Source organism: Mustela lutreola, chromosome 7 (assembly GCF_030435805.1).
Source record: "Mustela lutreola isolate mMusLut2 chromosome 7, mMusLut2.pri, whole genome shotgun sequence".
NCBI lineage: Eukaryota > Metazoa > Chordata > Mammalia > Carnivora > Mustelidae > Mustela > Mustela lutreola.
The window spans coordinates 51,001,873-51,018,391 of record NC_081296.1 but is presented as its reverse complement, the minus strand read 5'-3'; the positions used below and the strand labels follow the sequence as shown (position 1 = coordinate 51,018,391).

The following is a 16,519-nucleotide window of genomic DNA, read 5'->3' as shown; positions in this document are numbered from 1 at the left end:
CTCCCTCATTCTCTTCCCCTTTCCTGCCGGGCGGTACTATTTCCCTTGTTCTGCTGCTAGGATGCCCTATACTCCTCCAGGGCTGCCTCCAGCGCAAACTGTCTGGGGAGCAACTGAGGCTCCCCTACTCCAAGCATGCACCCATTCATCCCTAGGAGTCCAGACTCCCAAACCTGCGAGCCCTTGTGCATAGCTGCCCCTCTTCCCTGGAAAGAACCTTCCTACCCAGGCTGGAGATGTCAGCCTCAAGTGTGCAAACACTGCATTTGAGGTCGGGCCAGTCCTCTGGGTTTGAAGCTCAGTTCTTGCACCTTCTTTGATCAGGTGACTTTTGGCAAGGAACTGAACCTCAGGTTTTCCCTCTTGTAAATGGGGAGGACAACATGTTCCTTGCGAGGCTGTGCGGATTAGAGGAGACGAGCAGATGCGTGTGAGCTAGTATCATAAGTGTGCATTACATTACACTCAGACCGTTGTTCCCGCTGCTCCAACGATGCTTCTCACTGATGTCATACAGTAAAAGAACAAGAATAAAAATATAAATGAGGAAACTGGAGCAGAAGGAAGAGGGGGATAGAGACTCCTTGTAGTATTTTTGCCCCTGGCAACTGCTCTGCTGACTGCCATGCTGTTGGCAGGTGCCTTAATATGAATAAGGAGCCACACCCCTTATCCTTACTTCCACCATGCTTTCTCCTGGGTTTCCCCACCCTGTGCGCTGGGCGTGTGGCCTCCCTACCATCGCCTGTATGCAAGGTAGGTTAGTTAGCAAGTCTCACCACCCAGCCATGAGGCACACCAGCACCCCCCCCCACCCAACCTGACCCCCATGACTCTACCATGACCATCGCCACGTGCAAAGCGGGCTCTCTTCCTACCTATCTGTGCCAGGTGTAGTTGGATGGGAGAAGCACCGGCAACAGTGGTCCCACCTGTCCTGTGCCTGTGATGGTATGTGCAGGATTTGCAGGGCGATTTGCAGATATTCTCTTTAGTCTTTATAACAATCCCAAGGAAGAACTATTGTCTCTATTTTACCTATGAGGAACACCGAGGCTCAGAGGGGAGAATGAACTTTTTAAGACCACTTAGCAAATGAATGAACGGCAGAGCCCTGGTCAAAATCCAGTCCTATCTGGCTCCAAAGCCCGAGTGCTTTCCATCACACAATGGGGAGAAGACTCAAGGTGCAGGTCAGGGTCATCCACCTGGGACTGGGGCAAAACCCTCCCCTTGCTGGTCCTCTGTTTCTTCACTTGTGAATGAGGTGATGCCTAAGGTTAGGATTCTTTTCCCGTAGTGTCTGACTTCTGGAAGGTCCTCTGCCGCCAAGGGTACAGAGAACAGCCAGGGCAGAAGTGTGGCACAGGTGACCTTGGTATTACCCACTTTCCTCTGATGAGGCCCTTCCTCCAGGCAGGCTGGCGTCTTCCCCCTGCCAGACAGCTTGGAACCCAGTATTCACCCCTCCCAGGCTGCTTTGCCTTGTTCTCGGAACATTCCTACCCACAGCCTTGAACAACATGTTTTCAATCTAATGTCTCATCTCCCTGGGGCTCTGCCATCTTTGAGAAGACCTGGGAGGAATGCTAAAATGCTACTCTGAATTAAGGGGAAAGAGGCTAGTGGGCTCTTTAGTTCAATGTTATCAGGAGCCTCTAGAAACAGTATCTTAACCCAAAAGAACAAATGACCAACTTAGTATTTTCATCAGTGCTTCTCTGGGTGCCCTCACCCTCCTGCACATTCACTGTAATTTTTTGCTCTGTTTGGCTCTCTCCTCAGACTGGGTGCTCCCTGAAGACGGGGATTGGGCCTTGTTCCCTGGCCAGAGGAAGTGCTTAATGGGGTGTGCAGGCCTCCCCGGGGAATGACTGGAACTGGATCAGGCCTGCCTGTGGGAATCTGGGACACCTCCTGAGTTCCCTCCCCTCACCAGCTAGGCCAGAATTTATTCCTTGGTAGTTAAAAAGCAAGAAGGTAGAAAGAAGGAAGCAAAGTGTTTAGCAAGACCAGAGGCACAGAGATTTCTTTTCCCTCAGCCTTTCCAATGTTGAATCCTCCCGGCAATGTGGTCACAGTAAGCTCCCAGGAGTCAGACTACTCTCTTTTGGTCAGGGGGAGTAAAATTTATGAAGAAGTAACAAAGGGGAAGAGAATTAACATTTATCAAATTCTTGCTATGCAGAGGCATTTTTCTAGGTTTGTGTGCAAACTTTATCTGAGCTATATCTGTACCCATTTGGCAGATGAGAAAACTGAGGACCTAGAAGGTTAAGCCATGTGAGATGACAAGGCTAGCAGATAGTGGCATCAGGGTTTGAACTCAGACCTAACTTTAAAATCCATGCTCTGTGTGCTCCTGCAGCCTGCCTCTGGTGGCTCCTTGGGACATAGAGGTTCTAGAAATCTGGGAAGCCACGCCTCTTTCCAGTCAAGACCCTGACACACAGCTGTGTGCTCCCTGGAGCCATCCAGCCTGTGGGCACAATGCCATGTTACCGTCCCTCTTCTGTATCTGCGGAGCATCCTTACAGATTTTTTAGAGGGGTGCTTTGGACTCTTGTCTGACTGAGGCCACCAGGTGGCGCAGCATAAGCCATGGGACCTTAACTCCGAGGTCTAAAGGCTCTGCGGTTTCTTAGGGATCTTCCATGACAGGCCAGGTCTTCGCTAAGACGATCTTGGTTAACCAAAGCTACAGGTCCAATTCCTGAGAGTATGGCTTGATCTTCTGAACTGGGTTTCAGGAATCTGTCACTATTTTTATGCTGCATGTTTACATTTTTTGAATGGTGAAGTAACAGTCACATGTTTCAAAAATGTTAAAGTATGAAAAGATACATGGAGAAAAATCTCCATTTGCTCTCCAGCAAGTATTTACTCTTATTAGTTACTTGTGAATTCTTCTAGAGGTTATACCTTTGTATATAATATTATATATAATCTATGTATAAAGTTTTACATAAGAGCACAAATATAATAATCCATAAGGGTATTCTTCCCCCTTTTTAATACAAATGGTTGCTCTCTTTTTACTACCTGATTATTATTTTGTTTTATTCAATTTCAGAATATACATCTAATCACAAGTTTTATAAAAAGGAAAAGCTATATTACAGTCCTTCATTAAATAAGACTTAAGTTGTCATTTAAAGCAATAAAATGACTAATCTGAGCCTTATTTCATGGGGTCACATACAAATATGAAATGTATATATCTAACAAAAGAAGCAAGAAGAATAGATTTTAATTAAAGTGACAAAATAATGGATTTTTTGTGTGTGTGGTCTTGCAAAGCATAGGTTATCACAAGTAAAAATATTAATAAGCAGTAGCTATTGATCTGGTAGGAATAGGAATATCTCAATCATAATTCTTATTATAAAAATTGACTTGATTTTTTTAAAAGACTTTATTTATTTGACAGAGAGAGAGCACAAGCAGGGGGAGGAGCAGATGAGACAGAGAGAGAAACAGACTCTTCACTGAGCAGGGAGCCTGATGTGGGGCTCGATCCCAGGACTCTGAGATCATGACCTGAGCCGAAGGCAGGTGCTTAACCTACTGAGCCACCCAGGTGCTCCTTCACTTAATTTTTTTTTAATTGACTAACTCAAATTGTGGTTTTAGGACTGGTCTGGGCCACTAGGTTTGTGAGCCTTACTTCTTTGTCTCTCTTTAGCAATACTTGATTCCCACTTACACAGAATGGCCAAAAACGTTTGGTCATTAGGCTTCTTCCACCCAGCTTTCAAGTGATTCCACTCATTTAACTTAATGGAAATACAATATATGGAAATATAATAACATGCTACTTCTCATGGTTGTGTCTGGTTCTTTCCAGATGTCCCTCAGCTCTGGGAAGTCTTGGTTCTCATTTTCACCACTTTACGAGCTGGGTCCTTAACCTCTTGCTATAGGATAATGCCAAAGAGCTCGCTGTATATTACATTTTCTGAGTATCCTCAGCATGGGGTGAGCCCCATCCCTAACAACAGTGACCTGTGGGATCTGTTCCCACAATGTAGAGGTCTGTTTCCATCGTAGGGGTGAGAGTGTTACATGTTAACATATATACTTGGCTCCACACCTTGCTTTTTTCACCAAACAATATAGAGATTTTTTTTCATATCAGTTCATAAAAAAAAAAAATCTTGCTTATTCTTTGTTACTATTATGTGGTAATCCACTGAATGAAAAAAAAAACCAGATTTAAGTTGTTTCCTTTGCTGTTACAAATAAGGCTATCATGAACAACCCTGTGCATGTGTCATTTCATACATGTGTAATATCTGAGGGTAAATGCCTAGGAGTAGAATTGTTATGTCAAACGGTATGTGCATTTTTAATTTTTCCAAATATAGCAAAATTGCCCTTGATGAAGGTTATACCAATTTATACTTCTACCAGGAAAGTATTAGAGTGCTTGTTTCCCAACAACTTCACCAATGTGATTATGTTATCAATACCAGATTTTTGCTAATCTGATAATGTGAAAAATGATAGCTCAGCATTTGTTTTATTATGAGAGAATTTGTAGGCTGTTTTCATATTTTAAAGATCTATTTATCTTTTCTGCAGTTTGTCTGAGGAATCTGTCATTTATAAAATGCTCCTCACTTATATCATGAGGCAGGATACAAAAAAGACCCCTCTGGGGTCAGAGGCAGCTCTTCTTGTAAGAAAGACGTAATATGTAAGATGTAAAGATGGATATATTTAACTACATTCAAATCATAAACTTCTATGTAATAAACAATAGCGCTAAAAAATATTTAAAAACCTAACAGGTTTCCAAGATGCCCTTCAACGGACGAATGGATAAGGAAGATGTGGTCCAGATACACTATGGAGTATTATGCCTCCATCAGAAAGGATGAATACCCAACTTTTGTAGCAACATGGACGGGACTGGAAGAGATTATGCTGAGTGAAATAAGTCAAGCAGAGAGAGTCAATTATCATATGGTTTCACTTATTTGTGGAGCATAACAAATAGCATGGAGGACAAGGGGTGTTAGAGAGGAAAAGGGAGTTGGGGTAAATTGGAAGGAGAGGTGAACCATGAGGGACTATGGACTCTAAAAACAATCTGAGGGGTTTGAAGTGGCGGGGGGTGGGAGGTTGGGGTACCAGGTGGGGGGTATTAGAGAGGGCACGGATTGCATGGAGCACTGGGTGTGGTGGAAAAAATAATGAATACTGTTTTTCTGAAAATAAATTAATTAATTAAAAAAAAATAAAAACCTAACAGGAAGAAATGTTTGCAACATGTATTCCTAATGTAACTTGCAGAAGAACTTCAAAAGAAGGAAAATGGACAGAATTCGGACTGTCTACATTCCCTCACCATCTTTGAAGCTTGCAAGGGAAGTGCTCATACCCCATGACTCCTCAACAAAGTCCCCTGAAGTGGGTGCTATCATTTCATAGATGAAGACTGTATGCTCAGAGAGGCTAAGTGACCTGCCCAAGGTCACACCGGTTGAGGAGAGGAAATGGGGTGTTGTATTTCTACCACACACAGCTCCCTGAAGCATGTAGAGACCTGGGTTCCTGCTCTGGCTTGGCCACACCTCCTAGGCAGCCTTGGGGAGGCCTCTCCTCCCACCGCCTGTCTTCCAATCTATAAAATGACTGGATTTTTAAGATCCTTACTAGGCGTGGTGGGAGTGGTGGAAAAGGGTAGGAGTCAAGTGGGGGGTAGGATGTGTGAGGCTGCACAGTAGAAGTGTGTCCATGATGGGGAGGTGGTGAGTATAAGTGTGTTCATGGTATGTGGACTGTGAGGGCGTTTCTGCAGGCAGAGGCCTCCTGCCAGGGAGTTCATGGGCTTTTACAAGAAGAGCTGCCTCTGGCCCCATCCCAGCAAACCAGGCCCCTGTGCAGTGGGGGGCATTGAGCCTGTATCCACTTTTGTCTCCAGGGCCCTCTTGCTATGCCTCTCTCCATTTTCCAGCAAGTTCTTCCTCAGGCTCTACTGTCCTGAGTTTGAAGGAAAGGGAAGGCACCTCTCACACCGGTGAGAGGTGCCATCTAAGAGTCCTTATAAGGGGAGGACAAAACTCAGTCCTAAAGAAAGACCGCCATTGGCAACAGCTGTGTGGGTGAGGCTGCTATTCTCACAGATAACCAAGGAGGGGCTCACAGCCAATAGATACTGATCCAGGAGGCCGGCCCTGTTGGGAGTCACCTTCTACCTTGTCAGCCTGGGGGGACAGTCTGAACAACTGACCTTAGCACAGACTGGAGGTCAGTAAACTATGATGGGAGCCGTGAGATCCAGCCACACAGCCTGCTGGACAGATGACCCCAGGGCCAGGCTGGGGCAGGTGTGGGACAGAGGAAAATGTCAACTCTACCCCCACTCTCTCCACATGGCACTGTAACAGGGGCCTAGTTTGTCCCACATGGGTATATAACTTGACTAAATGGTCAACAAACATTCTCTTGGAGAAAGAGAGAAGAAGGAAGGAAGGGAGGAAGGAAGGAGGAAAAGCACTGGATAAACAAACTTTGGAAGTTAAAATCTAAAAAAAAAAACATGATAAAACAAAGATGATATCTATAAATACAACATTCCAGAATTTTAAGCAGCTTTAGTAGGTCTCTGCTGTTGGCATTAGTCGTGAGTTCTGTGCGTGTTATGTGTGCGCCTGGGGATCCCTGAAGGGTCTGCATCTCATCATGTGAGACGGGGGTGGGTCAGAGGCAGGCCTATGGGGACCTTTCCCAGGCCCTGTGGCTTTCTGGGTGACAAGAGCTGATCCCAGAACAGGACCTGGCCCTGTGTCTGCCTGGAGGTCTTACCCTCCCCACTCCCAATCTCGCACCAGCCTCAAAGCAGACTGCGCCAGGCTTGGCTCCAGTCCCCCAGAAGAGCAGCCGGGGGCAGCTTTCCCAGGCTTCCCGCCCAGGCCCTTGCCCTCAGAGGAGGTGCTGACAGAAGGTCAGTGAGGCCTGGCCCAAGGGGGAGGAAGTCCTCCAAACGAAGGAAGTGGAGCAGGAGTCAAAAAGAGAGAGGGAAGCAGGAACACCTCCCTTGGGAAACCAAACAGCAGGGTGGGGTGAGCCTGCCTTCCCGCTAAATACAGACTTGTTTTTCTTAGCATGGGGATGGGGCCCAGAAAATTCACCAGCAATCTTGGACTCCAGCCTTCTTGGTCCACTTGAATCCTGGGAGGGGTACTAAAGAAAATAAGCCTCTGCTTTGGCCTTCTGGAGGCCCCCAGGGACAGACCATGTCAAACAGAGGTTTAGAGAAGAGCTAGAGAGGCAGGGAGATGGGAGAAGCCCCTTAAAAATGAGGGTAACATGGCGTAAGTTTGCATTTACATCAAGTAGACAACGGTCAGTCCTCATCTGTGGGGTCAGGTCAGGACTCACCCTGGGTCGGAGAGATGCTGGTGGTGCCTGGCAGGGACACAAGAGGGTCTTCAGGGGCTTGGCTGGGATTGGCTACACAAGTGTGTTCTGAAAAATTGATTGAACCATACTGAAGGATTTCAGAACGAGCCTCCCCAAACTGTGCCATATTGGCCGGTGGATTATCTTGAGCCAAAGACAAGGTCCAAAAGACTCCAGAAGAGCTTTTTGCCTTGCCCTTTTTTGCCTGTAAGAATCTAGATAAGGGGCCTGGTCCAGGAAGAGCGCTCCCAGCCCACAGATAGCAGCAGAGCCTCGGGGAGGTGTGCTAAGCCAGGGCTCAGCAGGACCTGTGGGTTCAAATTCCCGTCTGTGCCCCATTGACTCTGCCTGGCATGACAAACATTTGTTTCCCTCTTGACACATGTGGGTCTAGCTGGTTGATTTGAATTGCTGTGTAGTATTCCAGGACCTGAACTGACCCACAATTCAGTCTTCTTCCTGTAGATGGACCTTTTTTATTTTTACAAATGTTACCCCACTGAATGTTCAGATTCTTGTCTCCTTGGGCCCGTCTGTGAAAGTTTCTCTAGCGGATATGCTGGGAAGTGGAACCCAGAGGTCTGAGGGGAGGAACATCTTCCGCTTCCTAAGTGATTTGGCTACATTGTTCCCCCAGCCAGTTCTCTGAATTTAAGCTCACAGCACGCAGTGTTGAGTATGTTGTGAACGCCCTCCTGAAAATCAGTGCAGTCAGGAAATGCAAATCACTTTCCTTCTGTCTGCCAGTTGAGAACTGAGCAATTTTGTTTGACCCACAAATACTTGACTCCTGAAGCACTTCATGGAACCCAGTTGTGAGCAACACCCGGGGTCCTGGCCCCTGCCGTCCGTGCCTATCACCCTACGAGCAAAATAGTACCTTAGACACCCTTTGTGTGCATTTCCATCTTAATTCAACAAATGTTTATCGTGTGCCTACTGTGAGCAAGCGCTGGGAAAGCTCAGTGCCCAACAGGACTCCCGTCTGGCCCTCGAGGGGATTATGGGCCGGGGGCGAGGGAGCCCAAGTATGCAAACCGTTATCCAAACCACATGAACTTGTCCATGAGGTACACACAAGGCTCTGTGGGACTTCCCAGCAGAAGTCAGTCTTTAAGTGATTTTTGTTTTGACTCTATCACTGAAGAGTCTTTGAAAAGAGAGAAAATTGGTCATCCTAACCTCCAAAGACAATAGCTTTATTTTCTCTTGATGCTGGGTGACTGGTCCTGAATGGGGACCGTCGTCAGGAGGGGGCAGAGGACGTGTAAGCCGGAGGGATGTGGGGTCTGCCATCCTTCAGATAACAACCCTTCCCTTCCTGGGGTGGAAATTACAATAGATGGGGAAGTGGAGACACTGATGTTAAAGTCCCGGTTCCTCAGGTCAAGCCAGTCCTGACACCTATGTGGGCCTCAGTGTCTCCATCTTTAGAATGGTGACCTGCAGGTTCTTTTCCAGGTTTCTCACTTGGACAGTCTGGCCTGTGGCTGGCATACTGGGTTTATTTGTTCAAAGTCAGATTATTCTGTGTTGTTTTCTTTAATAACACATGAGGGTAAGTGGAGCCAAACCCCTGTCCCTCTAGGACAACAGCTCCTATTTTCCTCACCTTCCTGTCCCCGCCAGCTCTGGGGCAGCCCTGAGCCATCTCCCATGATCCTGATCCTCAAACTGGAGGTCTGTCCACATCTGAGAACCCACAGAAAATGCTGGGCAAGGGCTGAGTGAGCCTGGCAACCAAGCTGCGCTCAGCGGTGGTTACTCTGATTGCCCTGTCAAACCCCCTACCTACCTACCCAAACCACCTAACTCTGGCCCCAGTAGGAAATTCCCCACATACCAGGCTGCCTTGTGGAGGCTTAGGGTCTGTGACCACTCCTGCCCTTTCCTCACTCGCAGGGACACCCCCGCCCCCGACATCTGACAAAGGCTTGTAGTGATCTCAAAGGGGAGTCATGTACCCAAGGGGGAAATATGGAGCAAAACCCCTGGGATTCCAGATCCCTGACTGTCCCAGGGAGGTGAGGGAGGCCTATCCCCTCAGCCCCACTCCGTGAAGACAATTTTGCTGTTGTCAACATTCATGTCAGATCCAGGTGTTCAGAGTGGTTCCATCCACAGGCCACTCTGCAGCAGGAATGGTCAAGGCCAGTCCCAGATAACCCACTTGGAACCCTGCTCTAGCATCCAGCTTCAGTATCAGCCAGGTCACTCAGAACTTGGCCTGAGGCTAAGGGTACTGGGCCTATTCTCTGACCTTGTTCTGGAACACCTATGAGGTGGGCAACCTTCTCTGGCCTGAGGTCCCGTGAAGAAGGCATGCAGGTAGGCAAACACCATGACTAAGTCCATCTTCGCTCAGGGGTCACTATACATGGTCTCGACAACCTTGGATTTATTATAAATCTCTGTTTGTGGGATGAAGAAACTGAGATTCAGAGAGAGAGGTTATTAGCCCCAGTTCACTCAGCTCCAAGTAGAAGAACCTGGGCTTGAACCTGCATTCTGTCTGAGTCTCCCAGATTGGGACCTACTCACCATAAGAATTTCGGGCTTAAGCTTTCCCTAGCTCTGGGAAAATGCATCGAAACTCATTCATACTAGAATGAAAATGACTGAAATAGGTTAACTGTATCCTCTTTCCCAGGGCGTTCCAAGATATGGGCCCAAGCGTGACCTCTCTCTGTTTCACATACCGCCAGCTGGTCGTGGTCCGGGATGGCCCTGGGCCACAGAAAGTTGATTTAATTGAACAATTTCTTTTGGAAATTTCCCCTAAAGCTAAGGCATTTTCCTCTAGGTGTCACTGGAAAGTTCCCAAGAACCTTCCTCCCTACCCATTCTGCCCAGTTGGCCCCAGGCCAGACAAGAGGTCAAGACAAGGAAGTGGCAACTCTGGGGTTTGTTCTGCTTTTCCCATTGTCAGCTGGTCTGTAGCCTGTGAACAGCTTCCTGATCCTTCAGGGAGGGGAACAGTGGAGGGTGGGGATGGGGTGCCTCACTGTGAAGAGCGGAACCTACAGGTATCTGAGGTCCAGCACCAGGCCTGGCGTCAGTTGAGTGGTGTGGAAATGGAAGCCAGGAGTCCTGCAGAAGAGCTCTGGAGCTCCCAGAGGCTGCCGCAACGGCCCTCTCGAGGTTCCTGGGCTTGAGCAGAGAGGGGGCGCTCAGGCTATGGATTCCAACAGACGGGATTTGAATCCTGGCTCCAGGTATTCCCACTGAGTGCTTTGGGGGAAGTGACTTAAACATTCAGGCCTTGACTTCCTCATTGTAAAAACGGGGACTCTGCCTTAATCACAGGCTGCCGTGAGGCCTGAAGAGGGATCGTACTGAAAGAGTCTTAGCAACTTAGGCGGCATCGTGAGTAACTGGCAGCGGTGTCCTGGGGGGCCGTGTGGACAGGCAGTGGGTAGGTGTGCGGGGCTCAGCAGTGGGGGTCCCCCAGCAGGGGTCCACCAGCAGGGTCTGCACCCTGTGACCCGCCGGCCACCTCCAGCCTGGCATGTGGTGGGTGTTAAATAACTAGGAATTCCCTGTCACCCTCATGGGAAGTCCCCTTCCCCACTTGTCCCTCCCTCCCCTGCCTGGGGGATGGATGTCACCTGTCCTTTTCTAATCCCTGCCCCAAACCCATTAGGGTCTAAGGCTAGCATGCCAAAGGAGCCAGATTCCTAATGGCAGAAATCTCCCTTCCTCCTGTTTTTGCCTCAGGGGCGCAATCACTAAGGGCCTTGGATGGCTGACAGAGAATTCACTTCAGACTGTACACTTTTTTTTTTTTAAGATTTTATTTATTTATTTGACAGACAGAGATCACAAGTAGGCAGAGAGGCAGGCAGAGAGAGAGAGGGGGAACAGGCTCCCCGCTGAACAGAGGCCGATGTGGGGCTCAATCCCAGGACCCTGAGATCAGGACCTGAGCCAAAGGCAGAGGCTTAACCCACTGAGCCCCCCAGGTGCCCATAGATGTACACTTTTGAACAAAGTTTATATTTAGCAAATGACTCCAAGTCTATGTGCTGAAATATTAACAGTGGTATTACATACACATGCATACCATGCCCATACAGAACTTTTCCTTTCTACACATGAACATGTTCTTCAGGGGATAAGCATTATATTTATAATGAGAACAAAGTCATGGTGAGCAATACATTTTCCCTTGTATAATTGTATCTAGGTTGCTTTTTCTTTAAAGCCCTGAAACCTAAGGTGCCTGGGTGGCTCAGCTGGTTAAGCCACTGCCTTTGGCTCAGGTCATGGTCCCAGAGTCCCAGGATCCAGTTCCTCATCAGGCTTCCTTCTAAGCAGGGAGTCTGCTTCTCCCTCTGACCCTCCGCTGGCTTGTGCTCTCTTTCTCTCTCACACTTTCTCTCTCAAAAAAAATAAAGAGATAGATAGATAGACAGACAGACAGAAAGACAGTACTGCAATCTATATTGTCAGGTAAGTCAAGGTAGAGGTTGAATTGCTCAAATGTCTTGGCAACCAACCTCTCCTTGCTCATTTTGGTCCTGTGAGTCCTGAAGTACCTTTGAAGAACCCCCCGAGATTCCAGCTCAGTTTCTCTCCCCTCGACTCCACACCCATTTGCTGAGTACCATGTATCCGGCTCTGTGCCAGGGGTCGGGTCGGGGGATTGTGCCAAAGATGGGGTGATGGCGGGACAAATGTGGCTGGGCCCCTGAAGGAAGGAAATACATTCCTTTAGTGGCTGGCATTTCGAGATGAAAGAATTATAGGCAGGAGGGAAAGAGCTAGAAGGTGGCTTCCCAGCTGGGCAGCGGTTCACCACAGCTGCAACCTGAGTCCCCCACTGTTCTCTCAAGCTTTGCTGAGGCTTGAGGGACCCGGGTATGCTATGGAGCTCTCTGAAGAGAACCCCGCTTCCCTGCTCACTCAGAAATCTGGAGATCTGTGAAGCTATGGAGATTTGGGTCCCTGGGGAGCAGCCACCAGGCCAGGCTCCTGGTGGCATTTCCTGGGGCCTGGAGGGAGTACTGACTCCAGAGGGCCTACGGCTGCCTGCGCAGAGCTGCCTCATTGCCTGGATGAAGAGTGACTCCCCTGTCCTCAGGCCTCAGAGAGAGGTGGCCTTGGTGACCTGAATCCTTAGGGAGAGAGGTTGTGCCTGGCAGGTTCCCAGGAGGCTCAACCTGCAGCTACCCTCCCTGCCAGGGCTGAGAGCACCAGCTGCCCCCGGCTGCCAACGAGACGAGAGAAGCAGGGCCAAGGTGTGGAGCTCTGAGGCCTGGGCTCTATCCTGGCCCTGCCACTCATTCTCTGGGCCCATTTGGTGATACTTGTTACCCAGGATGTGCCAGACACGATGTGAGATACTTTCCATTTTTAGAAATGTGTTTTCTCTCTTTCCCAGGTGAGGATACTATGTCTTAGAGAGGCTCTGTAAATTGCACAAAGTCACACAGCTGGAATTTCCAGTTGGTTCTCTCTGGCTCCAAAGCTGTGGCTGTCTTTCCGTCACAGGGCAGGTCTCTACATCTCCCATCCCTTCTTCCTCCTGTAAAGAGGTTTGGACTCAACTTGATGAAGGGAGGAGAGGCAGGAAGGAAGCCCTTCAGCTGGAGAAGCCACCCGAGGGCTTACTGTCATTGCCATCGGAGCCACTGGGCTTGGGGGCAAGGGTCCCCCACCATTGCTTGGGTTTGCGCCAAAGTTTCTGGTTTCTCAGGGGTGGGGGCCAGAGCGGTCCCATCTGGTGTCTGAGGCACTCCCTCCCACCCACCTCCACTGGCCCCATGCCACCCAGTAGGCTGTTTTTATTCATCCTTTTCTTTCCTTCTTTCCCTTTCCCCACCTAGGGTCAGAAAATCAACTTAAGAAGAAAAATACAAATATAGTGGTTTCTCCAGTGAAAACCCTGATCACAGGAGAAGCTGTGACTGGAGCCTACTTTCTGCAAACTTTCGAGGATTCTGTAGGCTCTACTTTCTCTACCTGAATCTCCCCAAATCCAGGCTCGCTCTTTCCCTGAAGGCCAGCAGGCCCACATCCTCTGCCCCTCAGGGTTCTGGGGGCAGACTTCCAGCCGTGGTTCTACAGCCCTGTCCCACGCCTCACTGTACCACCCTCCCAGCAGCCCTGCTTTGTTATGGTAGAAGAAAGCAGCCCCTGGGCATTTGGTCCTGTGACCATTTTGATGAAGTTCTAGAACCTAGGTGAGGTTCGGTGGGCTGAGGTCCGGAGCCGATGACCAAGAAAGAATTCTTGAGACATCTCTGGTGCAAAATGGTGGTTTATTAAAGCACGGGGACAGGACCCGTGGGCAGGAAGAGCTGCTGCCCCGGGCCTGTGGAGTGGCTGGTTATATACACAGGAGTTGGGTAGGTGAGGACAAAGGGGTGTTCAGAAAGGCTATTGAGGTAAAGAGTATCAGGATATTGAAGGCCTGGTTACTATCAAGCCAAGGCCACTTTCCCTCTAATGAGGTATTAACATAAAGACAATTGGGAGTCTCCTGGTGGAATGTTACATTCCAGCTATCAACCGTACTTGTTAATGAGATTTAGGTTTAGAAGAAATGTAACTTTATTTTTCCTTCTACCTCCGCCTCCTTCAGTTTTTTATGGAGGGGAGGGTGATGTTAGGGCTTGAGGAACTGAGTTATGGGTCTTTGGAAATTGGGCTATTGATAAGGTAACTTCTTTGTTGTAAATCTCAAGGACATTTGCAAACCAAGGGAGACTCCTGCCTTACAGGACTGTGATCTCTGCAAGCTAACCATTTGTTCTTCTTTTAGGGCAGTCAGGGGTGCCTGAGGAATGTCACACATATTACCAAGGGGAGTGGGTGGAGAGGGGGTGCAAGGCGCCAGCCCCTGCTCCATCCTCAGCCAGCCTCCTGCTCCCTCATCAATTTGAAAGATGAGAAAACTGAGGCCATACAACTAGGAGGCAAGTCTGCCATCTCTGAGTCCCGGCCCTTGGCTTAGGTGAGTGTGGCTTCTGATGGAGTCATCCTGTGCTGCTTTTCCCATCCTTTTTAAGATTTTATTTATTTATTTGACAGAGAGAGCACAAGCAGGGGGAGCAGCAGGCAGAGAGAGAGAGAGAGACTCCCCGCTGAGCAGAGTCCCATGTGGGGCTAGATCCCAGGACTCTGGGATCATGACCTGAGGTGAGGACAGACACTAAACTGACTGAGCCACCCAGACACTCCTTATGGAGCTTCCTCCCCGAAGCTGTCTGTAGTCTGGAATGCAGCCTATCTCACTGGGTTTCCCAGGTTCTTGCTAGCAGGTCCTAGGCTGGCCCTCCTACAGGAACTGAAGCTACGCTCTGCTCCATTCCCACTGACTAGCAAACCCACATGACACTGAAAACCTATGGGCCTGCTGCAGGCTCCACTGAAAAAAGACTCCCCGACCACTTGCCCTTGTCTCTTTCTACCCCAGGGAGGAAATAGCAATCCCCCAGGACACACGTGATGGGAGGCCGGCCGCAGGGCTCTGTTCCAGCCCATGGAATCTTGCGAATGGGGGGAACCTAGCACTCTGGTTCTCCTTCCAGATAAGATAAAGTTTCCTTTCATTACTGTTGCCTTAGGAGCTGACCTTGCCAGGGGCCAAAACTGTTAATGAGGTCCCAAGAGGAAACCTGCCTGGTGGACTGAGCTCTGAACTGAAAGTCACATGGGACTGGGAGGATTCCCAGAGGTGTGACTTTGGGCAAATCAGGTTGCCTTTCTGAGCCTGCCTTGCCAGGGGTTGGCAAGACAATGAGACAACACTGCAATGTTTGTGGCTTTGGAAAGGTGCTCATCATACGTTGGTCTGCAAAAACAGGTCACAAAAAGTTGCCTCCGGGGGCGCCTGGGTGGCTCAGTGGGTTAAGCCGCTGCCTTCGGCTCAGGTCATGGTCTCAGGGTCCTGGGATCGAGTCCCGCATCGGGCTCTCTGCTCAGCGGGGAGCCTGCTTCCTTCTCTCTCTCTCTGCCTGCCTCTCAGTGTACTTGTAATTTCTCTCTGTCAAATAAATAAATAAAATCTTAAAAAAAAAAAAAAAAGTTGCCTCCGGTAGGTCCCCATGGATGTGGCATATAGATAAATACTGGACACCATGTGCTATAATGTTAGGAGTGTGTATTCTGGATGATGGGCTCATAGATGGCTTATATCTCTCCTTTCTTACTTATCTATATTTTCTCATGTTTTTTCTACAGTGACCATGAATTACATATTTATCAGCTATTTCCAGAACAGTGCTGCAGAACAGAGCAGCCCCGGAACCAGTGGCTTACATCACAAGGATCTATTCTTATGCTCATGGTCTGCAGTTTGACTGATGTGGGCTGGCCTTGGCCGGGCTGCTCTCGCAGGTCAGCCCAGCTCCTTACTGCAGGCTTCGGTTCATGTCTATTCCATGTGTTTTCATTTTGGGACTCTGGCTGAAGGGACAGCAGCTAGCTAGGACTTGCTTCTCTTTCCAGGTCACCAGAGCCCGAAGTGTACAAGTATCTAGAAAGTCCCTGTCTACATCATTTCAATAATGTATCATTGGTTAAAGCAAGACACACGTTGGCCAAGCCCAGCATCGAGGGAGCAGGGAAGTGAGTATACACTACTGCAAGGGGAGGGAAATGAACGTATGTCGAATAATGGCCCAGATTTACTAGTTATCATTTGCATAACAAAATGAGCATGCTGTGCTTCGTGAGATGTATTCATATCGTCCACTAGAGAGAATCCTATAAGGCTCCCTAAGGATAAGATAGGGAGCCATTGTATTACCTTGTTAGAGGTCAGAAGAAATGTTCAAGGGATAGGCTGACCGTCTCTTCCCTCAGCCTCTCTGTCCCTTTAAGACAACCAGACACTACCATCATTGGCACCTGCAGTCCCACAAAAGAAGGTAGAAAACACAGGCTATGGGTGATTATAGCCAAAGGCCAGACATTTGCTAGTTCCCATCCAGATCTGTTTGAATCCACTTCCTGATGATTTCCTCTCTTCTGGCTTCTCTCAGTTCATTCAGCCATTCACTCAAGAAATATTTACTGACCACCTACTATGTGCTGACACACTTCCAGCAAGGATGGGGTTATGTTGGAGAATAAGGCGAGTATCAATGCATAAGAAAATCTC

General features: G+C 48.6%; 1 long non-coding RNA gene across 1 annotated transcript; it reads left to right on the top strand.

The window, feature by feature from the left end:
• The first annotated feature begins 11,339 nt into the window (after nucleotides 1-11,339).
• Nucleotides 11,340-15,234, top strand: LOC131835908 (uncharacterized). The gene is made up of 3 exons (XR_009355416.1): nucleotides 11,340-14,368; nucleotides 14,446-14,553; nucleotides 14,982-15,234. It is a non-coding gene; the product is annotated as an uncharacterized LOC131835908 (long non-coding RNA).
• The last annotated feature ends 1,285 nt before the right edge of the window (nucleotides 15,235-16,519 follow it).